The sequence below is a fragment of the Carassius gibelio genome, chromosome B7 (assembly GCF_023724105.1).
Source record: "Carassius gibelio isolate Cgi1373 ecotype wild population from Czech Republic chromosome B7, carGib1.2-hapl.c, whole genome shotgun sequence".
NCBI lineage: Eukaryota > Metazoa > Chordata > Actinopteri > Cypriniformes > Cyprinidae > Carassius > Carassius gibelio.
Window position 1 is genome coordinate 18,281,563 of NC_068402.1, and position 15,660 is coordinate 18,297,222.

At 35.7% G+C, this 15,660-nt stretch overlaps 1 protein-coding gene across 3 annotated transcripts in view; it reads right to left on the reverse strand.

Annotated features, from left to right (window-relative positions):
• The window catches only part of adcy7 (adenylate cyclase 7), a 50,018-nt gene that overhangs the window by 24,738 nt on the left and 9,620 nt on the right, over positions 1–15,660 (reverse strand). The window contains exon 1 of one of the 3 annotated variants that reach the window (XM_052560755.1): positions 12,943–13,079. The exons of the other annotated variants lie outside the window; for them this stretch is intronic. The gene's annotated coding sequence lies outside the window, so the exon portion shown is untranslated. Of the gene's footprint in view, positions 1–12,942; positions 13,080–15,660 lie in introns of those variants that run through there. 3 annotated transcript variants of the gene reach the window in all.

A 15,660-nucleotide genomic window follows, 5' to 3' on the forward strand; every position in this document is an offset into this window, starting at 1 on the left:
GTGAACTCTGCCTGGCTGGACACATAGAGACCTCGATGCAGAGAGTGCTTAATGGTATTACTGTGCTTGATGTAGTCACACTGCAAACATGCAGACTGTACAGGAAAGGAAAACAGTTTAAAAAGTTGGGGTGTGTTAGATTTTTAAAGAAATTATTATTCACTTCAGCACGGAGGCATTAAAGGGGTCATATAATGCTACATGCACTTTTACAAGTTGTTTGAACTGAAATGTGTGTTGACAGTGTGTGTACACAACCAGCCTATACTGATAAAAATCCACCAAGTGTTTTTTTCTTTAATCTCTTTAAATGTTTTCCCCTTTCTCAAATCGAGCTGTCTGACCGTGTGACGTCACACGGTCGGAGGCCCCTCCCACAGACTGTTTGATTGACAGCAGCGTTTCAGCATAGACTGGACTTGTGTCTTACCTAATATTATGATGTTGTGTAATCTACATATAATACTATAGACAGCCAGTTTTACTCATTGAAAGATTTATTTGTGATAAAATAATAACTTAAAAATAGTATTAGAGTCTTACACACATGCTGCACAGTTAATCTAAATCATGCATTCAATTAATTTGATTCAATTAAATTAAATTGAGTGCTGACAGCTATTATGGCTAATTTGTTAAGCTTTTCGTCAGGTGTCTTTTTTTAATTATATGATGTCATTATGTTGCTGTTTTGCTGCCAGCCAATTGCTGCAATGCTGATCGTGGGTTTGAGTGTCAATACATCTTCTCTTCATGGGGAACACAAGAATGCACAGAAATCTTAGACTACTATTTTTTATAGTACAATGACCTCTTATATGTCAAAAGATCAAAGTTCATGACCCCTTTAATGTATTTTTGATCAAATAAATGCAGCCTTGGTGAACATACTTTCAAAGACTAAATCTAAAAATTTAAATATACTAGTTGACCTCCTTTTTTAACAAATTGATCAGTTCATCGTCATTTTCATCATCATGACCTGTTCCTGATCGAAATGTGCTACAAACACATTCTCTGCTGGAGGAAGCAGTCCACAGAGGAAAAAGAGCAGAAGAGTCTCTGTAAATAAGCTGTGTCCAAAGGTCATGATTTCTCAAGGTTATTAATGTTTGAGGAGCGCAACCAGATGATCGTGGAAGCGTAAGGACCAGCTTCATATCTGAATGCACACACACCATGAAACGCACCTACTGTATGAGTAACCATCCAGAGTATTCAAGTGATGCTAAACCTGGCTATGCTGCTGACGCATTGCTGACAACATGACTCGAACTCAAAAGTAAATATTATAATAACATTTTGACTGTGTTTTCATTTCCTGTAAACTCATTGAATTACTAAATAAGTATTAGAAATATCCTCTAATATGATTACAAAAGCTTAATGCTAAAGGACACGATTTAAGGTGAAAGACAGAAAGGAACAGAGACAGTGAAGGACTGCAAACTACAACATGGAGAGAAATAAGCTCCAAAGCTCCACTGAAGTGCCCCTAAAAAGAAGCATAGAAAACAGTAGAGAGAGAGAGAGAGAGAGAGAGAGAGAGAGAGGGGGTGAAGTGATGCTCCGTGATTTTCTCTTTGTTGAGGGTCATTAAAGACTGAATGACAGCACCGTGTCACTCTCTCACTCTCCCAGACAAATGCACCCAAGTCAACAAGCGGCCTTTATATTCCCAAACTAAAGTTACCATGGCAAAGGAACAATCCAACAGGGCAATAACCGAAAGAAAGAAAGAGACAAGGCTGGGAGGGAAAGAAAGACTGAGAGTGAATAGTCTATCCATGCGGAAACAGGGAGGGTAAAATCCTCCTGGCTGCTGCTGGAGTTCCTGGAAGTGCACTGCAGAAGAGTGCTGAAGCTCTGAACCTACACGATGATCTGACGCTTAACATGAAACAAGCACAGCACTATAATCAGGCCGCCTCCTCAGGGTCCAACTCTATGCAGCTGCACATAAACAGCACAGCAGACTGCAGCACAGACCAGGGAGTGCCACACATCACTAAGGCTCCACACTAACAATAGAGGAATTTGCTTTTCAAGGAAGCAATAATTTTTACATCTTTAACCCATTATGCATAATATACATTTTGTACATGTCCATTATGTCATAAATAGATTACAATTTATATAAAAATACTAATAAATACAATAGAAATGCTTATATTGTTACTCAAATGTGGCATTAGTAACCTATAGTGTACTGAGAATCACTTATGTTTACTATTGTTCTCCTGCATTATCAACTGTACGAAGCATTATAGAAATAAAGGTGACTTCACCTTTCAAACTTCTGAATCCAAAGTTTTAAAGCAAAAATCAACATTATAATACTGTGTTCTCTCACGTCATCATACTCCCTCCTCATGTTGTTCCAATGACATTGCTTTTTTCTGTAACATATGCACAAAAATATATTTTGAATTATGTTTTTATTTTGTTCATATAATAAAAGTTGATGGGTCAAATGTTGTGTTTATATATTTGTGTCCAACAGAAAAAAGTTGGGAATGATAGGAATGATATGAGAATTTTTACTCTAGGGTAAACTATCCCTTTAAGCCCTCTATTTTTTGATTATCTTAGAAACAGTAACAACACATTTTTCAATTGATATTATTTCCCACTTTCTTATTCCAAAACATCATAAAATACGAAATGCCCCTCTCTCACACTCATCTTTCATCTGCACTTCTGTGGAAAAACATGTGATGGAGAAAAGAGAGGATGGAAGTGCATGCGTGTCCAAATCTCAGAAGTCTGAATGTGAATTTTCAAGAGCTGCATGTGATGTGAGAGCTGGTATTGCCATTGGTCAAACCCAGGACAGTGGCCTTTCATCACATAAAAGCCCCATTCTCTGCTTTAAGCCAGCAAAAAACTATTAGAAAACGAATGATTTACACTCGTTATCTATCTGCTTTTCATCTCTCTTTTGTTGTCCATTCCATCATTCAGAGCTGCACAATCCATTGAAGTTTTAAAAATGCTGAATTACAGGCTAATCATTAAGGTTTTGATATGATTGTGATATGATTTTATTCATTCATCTGTGAAGTTTATAGCAATGCAGAGACCACAGACGTGCACATATATCTTCCGGTAGGGTATGTGCACTAATGACATCATACGCATAAGATAAGCAAGCAAGCGAGACAAGGTCCCTGTTTAAATTTCCATTTGATTTCCATTGATTCGGGAAAATACAGTTTTATTCACTAAAATAAAAGAAATGTTCACTATGAATAACTGGAGTGAGAAAGGTACTGGATGTGTCATGAATTTAAATACATAAAAAAAGGTTTCCTGTTAAAAAAATATCTGTTTTCTATTTAAAATATTTTTGACAGGTATTTTACTCCTGTGAAGCCAAAGCTGAATTTTGTACATTTGTATGTGTATAAACAGAAGAGTAATCATAGAATGCTTACTAGATCACTCTCATTCTAGTAATCAACAAGGCTGCCAATCTGAACAGTCTAGTGTTGATGTGAGAAATCAAACACTGTGTCTACTATTTGCAGCATATTATTTTGACTATATCCTCATAGATTATACCCTGCCATGATTACACATGATAACTGATTTAGCAGCCAGACACCTCCCTCAGGATTTCATGTTTACAATGGCAATCTAATTGTCATAGCTGTGGAACTACTGACCTTTATCTTTTACTACCTGCTAAAGTCATTATTTAATCTATTTTGTAAGTAAATAAATGCTAAGAACAACAATATAAATGTAGGTCAGACTATCAGTCAAACTGGCTAAAACGAGGACAATAAGAGTATAGCATATAATAAAAAAGTATTGAGTTTTATATTGGGAAATGTAAATCATTAAACACAAACAACTGTGTCTTTGTGTGACAGGTACTACTACCCCTGAAAGTGAATAAATCCCCCATATGAAGGATATTAAATTAGCACTGATGAAGAAGACTAGGATGACAAGACTGATTAGATTATATCAGATGCTATCCGAGGCTGGTTTGGCTAATCAGCGCTGCTGTTTGCAGTTTACACAGGAAGTGGAGACTGTCAAAGGCACATGCCCGACTTGGGAACAGTAAATTAATCCTGTCCTAATCTGTTGTTGAAAGTCTTCTGCTACAATGAAGGGCTGAATGGCATCAACTTTGTAAGATATAGTTTCAAATGAGATTCAGGATAAGATATTCAGTTTAAATTTCTCTGTGCATATGTTAAGAATGAACTAATTGCATGCAGACTAGTTAATTCCCAGGATTACTGAAACAATCATTTGACTTACTAAAAAAGTCATACCAGGACCAGGTATGGCTATATTCACTGTGTGACAATACGAAAAAACAAAAAACAAACAAAAAAAAATCAGTATGGATTTTGCTATACCAACACTTTCAAAACTAAAGCCAGTATTCCTCTTGACTTCAGTCAAAGTGAATGTCTGGTGGGGGTTATATAACCAGACGGTCAGCTAGTTATTACATTCAAGCATTCACACAATTTTTCCACCCTAAAATGTGAATGTTTACACAGTGTGTTCAATAAAGACATGAAAATGTACCATTGTTTATGTTTTATTTGTTTCAGCAGACTGTGTCTGTCTATAACATCGCGAATGCCAAGCAATATTCAGCTTATGACAGTCCTAACTCACATAAATGCACTGGTCTGACACATAAACATTATAAAAACATAAACGCTCTGTGAAATATGTAGAGCATATTCTGGAAAGTAACACTGTACTTCAGGTTCTTTTATTACTGTTTACACAATAACAAAAGTGCGTCACATTAACCACACGAAGAGCAGATGGGCCTACGTAATTTTATGGTGACTTCACAGAATGTAGACCAGTGTTGGGCAGTAACGCATTACTTAGTAACGTGTTACAGTAATTTGATTACTTTTATTAGAAATGGAGTAATTTAATGCGTTCAAAATAGTAATTAGAGTATAGTTACAAGACGAGGTCTCTATATGCTATTGCCGCGTAACATATTAAAATATCTTAAACAAGTAAATTGTTATTCATCTATTGCACATTGAACTAATATAAAATAAAAATGATTAACACGGCCAAGCGTAGGCAGAGTTTCTATTTAGACTATAGGCGGTTTCATCGGGCGCACGCGCCTGGCCCTAAGTTAACTTCCGGTCTGTGTTCTGTATATCGGTCTGGCTGCGGTGCCATCTACAAACGCAGTTAAAGTCAAGGTAATGAGTAGACTGAAGTTGGGCTCAGGCGGGTGTGCTGTGGGATGTGTTTCCCATACATTTATTTATTTGTGGAGACTCGCCACGATTTTAAAACTGATTGATTTTCAAAAAGGCTTCGTTGAATAAACAAAAAATAATTATTCCTTACATTTATATGTTTAAATATCAAAACGAGACACAGGCGTTTTATATCACTATTTCTGAAGGAAGACTTGCGTGTTATATGCCTGATAATGCAGCATTTGTGAGGGTAGCTCTGCTTTGTTTAAAACTGCTATTTCTCGCTCTTAAAAGCATCTCCTGCTGTCAAATAATTAGCATTTTCTTTAAGTCCACCTGATTTACACAGCAAACAATTTTTTTTTTAGCAAAAAATATCTACTCTAGAGGGACTTGGCTGTTGTTATTGATTCTATTTGGAAGTCTACCGGATGTTAAGTTAGGTCCACAAAAGCGAGCATGCACAGTAACGTTTGTTTATGTTGTTGCCGTTGAAACTGTCTATAACACGTGTTTGCTGCGTTTGAACAATGTTGATGTCTGGAATGCAATGGCCGGTCAAGAGTGCAGTGCTGTATGAGCTTATAATATGACAGAACTAATTTAATTTATGTAAATGTAAATTTGAATTACTGACAAGTATCATTGAGCAAAAGTGCAATAACTGAACATTTTTATGTTTTCAATTTTTATGAGTTTTATAGACATGTATTTTTAAACAGCTATTTTTTTTTATTTTATTTTTTTTATCTCAGACTGCAAATATCCAGTTTTTTTAAATACAGCTTCAAGTTTTCAAGTTGAAAGGAAATTCGGAACATCAAATACAATATTCTAAAATTCCAAACGCAGAAATTAAGATCGTACAGAAAGTAGGTCAGAGGTAATCCACAGGGAAGAATAGATGATCTCTGAAAAGACAAATTAAGCATTTTAGCCAATTAGTAGTTTTCCGGCGTGAGCGTGGGGTTAAAAATCTACATGATCATGAATCATCCAGAGGTAGCCTAAGTGATTCTTAAACATTTATGGTTTTTATACTTAGAAACATTTGTCTAAGTCAGTACCTAAAAGTATGTAATTTTAAAAAATTTGCAAAAGTCAATCTTTCATACCAAACAAGACCACAGAAGGACACCAAAGGACTGCATTCACAGATCCATGCAGAATAACTAAACACAACAAAGTACAAAAGAAAAATTAAACCATTCAGAATGTGTGTAGAATCAGTGATCATAAGGCCGATCAGTGTCATCAGTGAATAGTTCCTCTGTAAGAATAAGCAAATTGATCCTTAGAAACTCCTCCAAAACAGACTTATTTGGCTAGCATCCACTACAAAATACTTGCTGTACATTAATATTTTTTTTACTATGAATATACCAAACTCTGTTCAAGCAGAAATAAGATGTAATAGCGATCTGTGCGATCAAATAGAGCTACGCACTAATGCATTAAAACGTCGGCAGTGTGAAAGTATTTAAAACTAAGCACCGACAGCGAGAGACTGTTTAGTGCACTGATGCTGGTAGTTAGGATACTATATGATGATTGAAATCACAAATTAAAAACAATTAGTAAATAAACTGCAGAATGTTATATGTTGTAATGCATGCACAAATTGCATGTATTCTGACAGCGCTGCACAAGATCACGGTGCCAGGGCTTACAGTCCAAAGCACAAGGAAAATCTGCGCTGAAACTTTTATTCGTCGGTTCCTCAGTAACATTTCTTGGTGATTTTTTTTTAAATACATGTGACAATGTGATATGTGCAACAAAAATCTTCCCAAATTTGTAATGAGAGTTGTTAACAAAAATAAGCATGAGATCTTCCTGCGAGTTTCTGCCAAAATAAAAGCAGAGAAAAATCAACAACTCCATCAACATTCAGAAATTATAGTATTGTAATTGTACTGTTTTTCTGTAAAATAGAATGAAAAGTAAGACAATAATAATGATAATAATAATTACCCTACAACAGCACTATTAATACATGTATTATAACATTCCCACATAGTGTTCCAATTGGGATCTGTAATATACTAATGTTTTTAAAGTCTCTTCTGCTCAAAAAGGCTGCCTTAATTTGTACAGTAAAAAATACATGCTTGTTTCAAGTCTCAAAAATGGCCCAAAAATAACATTTTACTAACTTTTTATTTTAAAGTAAAATAATGCTTTGTTGGAATAATGTCATCTAGAATGTAAAAATAATATTATATTATAAGTTAATATTTTTAAATTGTTGTTTTGTAATTATAATTTTTTTTTTTTTTTGAAAAGGAGGACAAGACAGTAAAAAGCTAATTTTGGCAACTTAAACTTATGCAATGGTGAAAAAGAAATGGCAAAATAGGCCTACATTGGGGAAATAATGCAAAAGAACTGTGTTGTCACACTTTTATATTAAGATCTTTCCACAGGAAATAATGGACTGATCCATGTAATACAGTAAATGTGACAATTCTCCCAAACTCCTGAAATGAGCCTATATAGCAATTGTATTATTTATATAAAAAAATAATCTATTCTGGATGCTGTTACAGGGGACTACAAGGCGATAGAGGTACACTATATATATATATATATATATATATATATATATATATATATATATATATATATATATATATATATATATATGGGAGATTCATATATTAGTTTAATGTGTATTGAGAAGAAATTAATGGTTATACTGTATGTTTATTCATGTACTTATTCACGCCAATGACGCCATTACGTCAAGCGCAAAAGAACCGGTGAACCGTTTTCTTCAACCGATTTATTGAATCGAACTGTCCGAAAGAACTACTGGTGATCTGAAAACCGATGCAACCGGTTCTTGACTCATGAATGAGTCATTATCTGGCTCGGCTCGGTGTTCATCTTCAGTTCTCTCTTCACAGCAGTTCAGTCAGTGTACTGTTTGAGTAAATGAATTACTCCGGGATATTGGTTTGTTTTAACTCCGAGGGAGTGTCAGCCACATTAAAAAAGTTAACAGCTTAAGTCATTTGTGGATTAATGCGTATTGGAGACGCGAACCGTTTAAAACGATTCAGTTCGATTTGGTGAACTGGTTCAAAAAGATCCAGTTACATCGAATGATTCGTTCATGAACCGGATATCACAAACTGCCTCGTTTTGAACTCTCTCTCATAAAAGACACGGAAGAGAAGACAATGCTGAATAAAGTCGTAGTTTTTGCTATTTTTGGACCAAAATGTATTTTCGATGCTTCAAAAAATTCTAACTGACCCTCTGATGCCACATGGACATGGACTCTGGCTGGTTTATTGCATGTTACGCCCAAAAAAACACCCATTACTCATAAAGAGAATAGGAACAACCCGTTTAGACCATGCGCCCGGGTGCGCCAAACGTTTTTTCCGTCGTTAAAATCCCAAAAGTTTTTTGTACAGTAAAAAATACATGCTTGTTTAGAGCATGTATTTTTTCTATTTTTTTTTGTATTTTTCTATTTCTATTTTTTAAAATAGAAAAGACGATATTAATTCAGAGAGGAGGAGGGTCTTGGAGTAAAAAAGTTTGAGAACTACTACCTTAGAGCATAGAAAAGCAAATTAGTCCCATCTTGTTTTAAACTTGAATTTCTACCTAATCCATCTCCAGCGGTACGACTGCATTTCCTGGAAGCGCACTAGGATGAGTACAATGTTTGATTTTGCAGTGGGTGGCACGCAGTCGATTTCAGCATATTGCCTTATCAGGATGGAGTGTTATAACTCTCACATTAAGTGTTGCCAATCTGTTCACAGCATCACATTTCATCCCACGAGTTAAATTAGTTTTGCAATACAGACACAGTAGTGCAGCCATAAACACTATAACCATAGAAACATATGTAATTGAACATAAAAGGGAAACAGACTGTAACGATTATAATGACCTCATATGGCTCCACCCAAAACAGCTTCCTAAAGCAAACCTGTCCATTCTGCTGTAGGATTCACACAAATCTGCTCTTAGCCAGATTAATCCTGTGCCACACAACATATATCGTCTTTCTTAAAAATATATATATATATTGGTAAATATTATATATTTATTTGTGCTGCTCATTTCCCCTATTTCTACATTTACACTATCAGAAAAAGGGTACAAAGCTGTTATCCTGTAAGGTGCAAAGCTAAAAGATACATCTTTGTAACTGATGTACATATAAATGGTGCTTATATCTTTTTTTCATGATGCGCATTACAGTGCTGTAATGCCTAAATTTACTTATTGCATTTAAAACTATCTATTTTTATCATTCCATTTTATAATAATACACAATTCGCCAAGCTGTGACATTGGAAGGGCTGTGTCAATGTGAAACATGGCGGAAACACTGTTATACAAGTTAATCTCATATCATCTAATCTATGTAGAGATCAGAGCAGAAAGCAAGTCTGTAGCAAATTTTTGCCGTTTGCTTAACATTTAGTTGTGATACCATTTACAAATAAGTTAAATAAATAAATAAATATATATATATATATATATATATATATATATATATATATATATATATATATATATATATATATATATATATATATTTATAATTGTGAATTCAGCTGTAGTTATTTTGGTTTACTGCTCAGAATATAATTATTTTGTTTTGTTTAGACTACTTCCATGTTATGTCTCCGACTCTGAATGCATGACATGTTATAATAATGAACGCACAATGAAAGGCACCATTATGACAGACTGCTGAAAGTATCTGCACACCCAACCGGGTCAGACTAGTAAATTACAAATAAACATTCACACTCTCTGCAGAATATCATTAGCTGGGGCGATGTGATGTGTAGTTCAGGTAAGTGTTGCACAGGAGGGCATTATTATCCTCCATCTGAGGTTAGAGTCAGGGCACCCAGCCATTCCACACCTCCAATATCTGATTACTGTGCGTGTAATTATATGTGATGTAACTACCGGCGATCTGGTCTTTCTCTTTCATTAGGAGCCACCATCAGGACTAAATGGCTGACTCATCTCACTGTCTGTCTTTCTGCGTGTTCACTGATTTTCATTTCTGTCTCCTAAGTATCCCCAGATAGTTTCTCAAGGTCTGAGCCTAATGTTTTTCTTTGATAACAGGGTTCATAATACTAGGGATGTGCAAAAATATTATTATTCAAATCAAGCAGTCAGTGGGTTGCCTGAATGACTGGTCAATTAATATAATTTATTTGGTTTAAAATACATTATTTCTTTTAAAGTCGAATTCAGGGGTCTCAAAACTCATTTTTAAAAGTTGGACACTTTTAACTTAAAATGCTTTTAAAAACATTTTGAAGCATAACATTGTATCAAATAAATGCATCCTGGCTGTTGGTCAGCTAACCCATTAGTTTACTATTGTGACTTCTCCCTACTTAATACTGACTGTTCTGTAGAAAAGAAATGACAGGATATTCTGTTTTAGCATGAACTCAAGTCTGTTCAGAATGAAGCTCATTCTCTGATATACTCCATGCATCAACTGTTTTCATTCTCTCCCTTTTCTCTTCCAGTCAATGAAAGCAGCCGTTGTGTCAGAAAGTGGTGCCCCGGTGTTGCATTACGCTGTTTCAAATAAGTGTGCATGTGCGTGCGCAAAATCAACAGTGTTTTTGCAGGTGTGTGCAACTGTGTGGAGCTATGCAGGAACATTCAAGCAGAAAGTGTATGTCTGTGTGTTTCCCCTGCACAATATCATGATTCACTCCCTTTTTCTGTGGTGGATAGATACTACAACCCACACAAAAGTAAGATTATAACTAGGAATAAGTAGTTTATTCACTAACTTGCTGTATCAGTTTAGCCAGTTATGTGTGTGTGTGTGTGTGTGAGAGAGAGAGAGAGAGGGGGGGGGGCTGAAAGGTTGATTATTAGCTAAGTAAAAATGGCAATCTTGTACATTAATCACCTCCTTTAACACCCTTTTTCTGGTCACTCTCTAATTCCCACACAAACAGATAAATGCACTAAAACATACGTTTTACAAATTAAAAATACAATTTCTTCCCTTAAAGGCAAAGAATCCTTAATGACAATTGCTGTAAAACCGCAGAAAAGTGAGAGCATGACATCATCTCCAAGCTCACGTTACAAAAAACGAACAAGACGTGTTCAGACCTCATGCTTTCGCAAACAAATCCACTTCAACGTTTTAACCATTAGCCACACACGTGCATGCTAGGTGATGATGTGAACGACGTGGCGTCAACATGAAGCAGATTTTTGTATTGTTGTGCTGATAAAGGATGTCGGAGTGAGTGGGCACAAGAATAATAAGTCGATGAAATACACATCACGCGCAAATGCAGAAGACAGAATCCACCATTTTCTGAGCTGAGAAACTCATCAAGGACAACCTTAGATGTCGACTCAATCTAACCACACACCAACCCATTTCCTTAGCAACCGTGAACCATTTCCCTAACTACAGGGCTGAAGGCAGTGCAGTACAGGCGTCAGATCAGTGAGGTACATCGCTTCGAACAACAATGAACCTTTTCTGAGAGATTTCACTGGAGAAGGACTGTTGTTTTCTCAGGCTCTGCAAGTCACTTGTCACAGTGCAAAGATAAGTGTGTCTCAGACGTGTCATGTGACAAAATACTGGAGCCACCTGGACTCCTACAGAGCACAAACACACAGACTATATCACTTCTTCTGGCCGTCAGGTGCGTTCACACATAAATAGGCTTCCTATGGTTCCAGAAACCTTCTTTTAAATAGAAAAACATCAACAGAATAAACACGACAAACTTGAAAAAGGATGATTTAAAGGGATTATTCACCCAAAAACTGAAAACGGACATGGCAGACACTATATTGAGGCTTATATGGATTAAAACGCTGCTGTTGTGTTGACTTTACGATGGTACGTACTGTTTAAAATGTGTTCTTATTGTTCCTGCAGCTCAAATGGCAGAGCATTGTGTTAGTAAGCGCAAGGTTGGGGGTTCGAATCCCAGGGAACACATTTTAGGAAAAAATTTTTAGCCTGAATGCAATGTTAGTTTGGATAAAAGCGTCTGCTAAATGCATATACGTTTTAAAGGTACTAGATTGCATCATTTTCAAAACTGTTTTATATGGTTTTTGTCAACTGAAAGTTTTTGGAAAGATGTTTTGTCGGCCCAACAATCGGTATGTTGTTAAACAAAGGTACAATCCATTAAACGCACTTTATTTCTATCCCTCACATCAAGAGTCACAATATGTAGGAGCCACTTAGCATATATTTAATTAATTACGCAATCTGATGTCAATCCCAGAAGTATCTAATTTTCTTTCTTCTGTGGCGCACAAGATGATATCTGAAGGACGTTTGAACCATTTTGTCCATACAATGCACGTCAATTGTTTTCCAAAACAAGAAGTAAATAAATAATGAAACTATTTTCATTTTCGAGTGAACAAAAATCTCCTTACATTAATAAAAATGTGTAAAAACGCATTGTGGACAGCAGGATAGGTTTTTCAATGTCTCTTCATAATCCACACCATTCAGGAAAGAGAATCCCCCATTCACAAATACTCACTGTTACAAATACACCCAAATCTGCCAACCCCAATATTACATATGCATAATAACAAATGAAAAACATCGCAAGAGCATGCAACAATTGGTGTTCAACGTGGACTGAAGAAAACCGCAATCGATAAAAACACCACCGCGGCGACACACCCTCTATACAATGCTTCATATAAGCACCTGAAATACCTTTCAATGGCAAATGATCTTCAGAAAGAGCTTCAAGTGTCACATCCACTTTTAGGACAAAGAGAAAAGAGCGTCAAAAGGGTCAAGAGCGGGAGAACTTCCACGCAGTCCACAGTGCACAGGGATAACGTCCACACCTCTGCGTCTCAGAACGAGAGCGCATGTGAAGGAGAGACAGTGAAAAACTGAGAAGACAAGGCTAGACAAAACATTACATCAGTGCTACGAGCAAACACACTTCGTGAAAGAATGTTCAGAATGCATATGAAACACAGATACCACTCCTCCACTATATACTATAATCATAATATTTTTGACATTATCATGTACTGTTTGTTTATATGCAAGCCTTTGTGCCTGTGGGAGAAAAAGAGGGGTTGCAGGAAGGGATGGGCAGAGGATATGCATCAATTAAACAGACCGGTGCGGTCCAGTAGATGAGGGTAAAGAGGGAGGGAAGAAAAACAAAATGAGAGAATAAGAGAGGGATTACAGGAAAGACACCATGACAAAGACAACAGATATGCTTTTTTCTGTCAACTCAAGTGTGCTTTATATGAGAGGATCAGATGGTAAGACGTGGCAAATGAAATCACCTCTTCATCTCTCACAGGCCAAAGATCTGACATGACTTGTATGATCTCAAAAACTGATGAACTCTTTGAAGTATTCGGCTTCATAATAAAGTCTCTTACAGAGTGCATCATGACCTCAGATGTGGATTTTCAAGAGGATAGTATTACGTAAATGCCATAGACCTTTTACATGGTAAACGGCTACAGAGATTTTCAGGCTTCTAGGAAAAAAACTGCACTTACATGTGGCCATTACGTTTGAGACAACAGAGTAGTATGCAACACATCTTGCATTGTCTCTTCTAGAGAAGGTTTATCAAAACAACACGAATTCCACAATGACAATTCTGGTTTGGTAAATCTAACACAGCACACTTGTTTGAAGTACAGATGAACAAACGGGAGATTGATACATGATCCAACCCTTTCTCTCCTCTCCAGTCCTCTTTCTTCGTCAAACATTTCTGAAGGTTATCCTAAAATGCGCAGAAGACATCAAAACAACACAGACACATAAAATACCATTCAAAAGTTTAGGATCAGTAAGATTTTAATAAATAAATAAATAAAATAATAATAAAATAAAAAATAATGCTCTTATTCAGCAAGGTAAATCAAATTTATCAAAAGTAGTAGGAAAAAAGACTAAGAAAATCTATTTCAAATAAATGGCGTTCTTTTGCGTTCTTTTAACCGTCAAAAAATCTTGGAAAAAAAGTATCTTGGTTTCCACAGTTTAAAATATGAAGCAGTACAACTATTTTTAACACTGTGACTGATAATAATTAATATTTTGTGAGCACTAAATCAGCATATTAGAATGGTTTCTAAAGACTGTAATGGCTGCTGAAAATTTGGCTTTGCCATCACAAAAAAAAAAATGCATTTTAGCATATTCAAATAGTAAAAAGTTATTATTACTGCCAAAAAACAACTGAAGCCTATTTCACTATATTACTTTTTTTAATCAAATTAATGAAGAATTGGTGAGCAAGAGACTTTTGAAAACATTTAAAATATATATTTCAATGGTAGTATATATGTGTCTTAAGCTATCAAGACTTCTACTTTAAATAATGCCAATTATAATTACTGCAGACTAAACGTAATCTAAAACAACCCCTAAAAGTATGCATTTTTGTCCAATTAAAAATACTACTGTGTAACAATTCATATTTTTAAGAATTTATTTTATAGTTTTATAGTACAAAAATGTGTGTACAAAATATGATATATATTTAATTTTTGAATATGTGTCCACAAGGAGGTTCGCTAAATTTGGAGAAAGATTCTAGTGGCAACAGACACACAAGAACACACACAGGAGACCCTATGAGTCATCTGATGACACTGACTGAAGTGTTTAGAATTTTGACTTTTGCTAAGCTGAACGCCTTTTCAAGAGATGGCTGCTAACGCTACATCTCCTCCTCATATTTTGAGCACACAGGTGTGAGATCTTGTTTTAACACAGAGCTGTGAAGTAACTCAAATAGACCAAATCTAAAATAGATCATCCAGCACATACTTCACTGCCCACAAAGCCAGTTCAGCAACAGACTGAACTGAGGGGGAGCAGATTTGACCTACTGAGTGACAGTCAGTAACCTTTTGTGGTAGCTGTAATCACACTACATGAACTGTTTGCTTAAGATTTAATTCAACATATGTCTGTGATGCTGTCACTATATCTCAGTTGACCGATCGCTCCCTCTCGTACTCTATGTGCTCTGTGTTTGTCCTATGTGTGGTAAGGGTGGATTGCTGCAGATGGATCAGCCTGTCAGTCAAACAGCACAGCAAACCACAGCACTCAAAAACCAAAACACAATAATGAACTGCCATATCAAATATCTCACCAAAGCCTATAAAGAGCAGCTCGGCACCACTCCGTCTGTTATTGGTTAGGTGATTACATTACTGGATGGATTGATTTTGTGTAATTGGCTAAAGGGATGAAATAAAGGGATTCAGTGGTCATCAACTCATAATGTATAAAACATCTTCATAGCAGAGGTAGTTCTGTAGTTGTTTTCCTTGAAAATAATTATATATATATCTATATATATATATATATATATATATATATATATATATATATATATATATATATACAGTATTGTTCAAAATAATAGCAGTACAA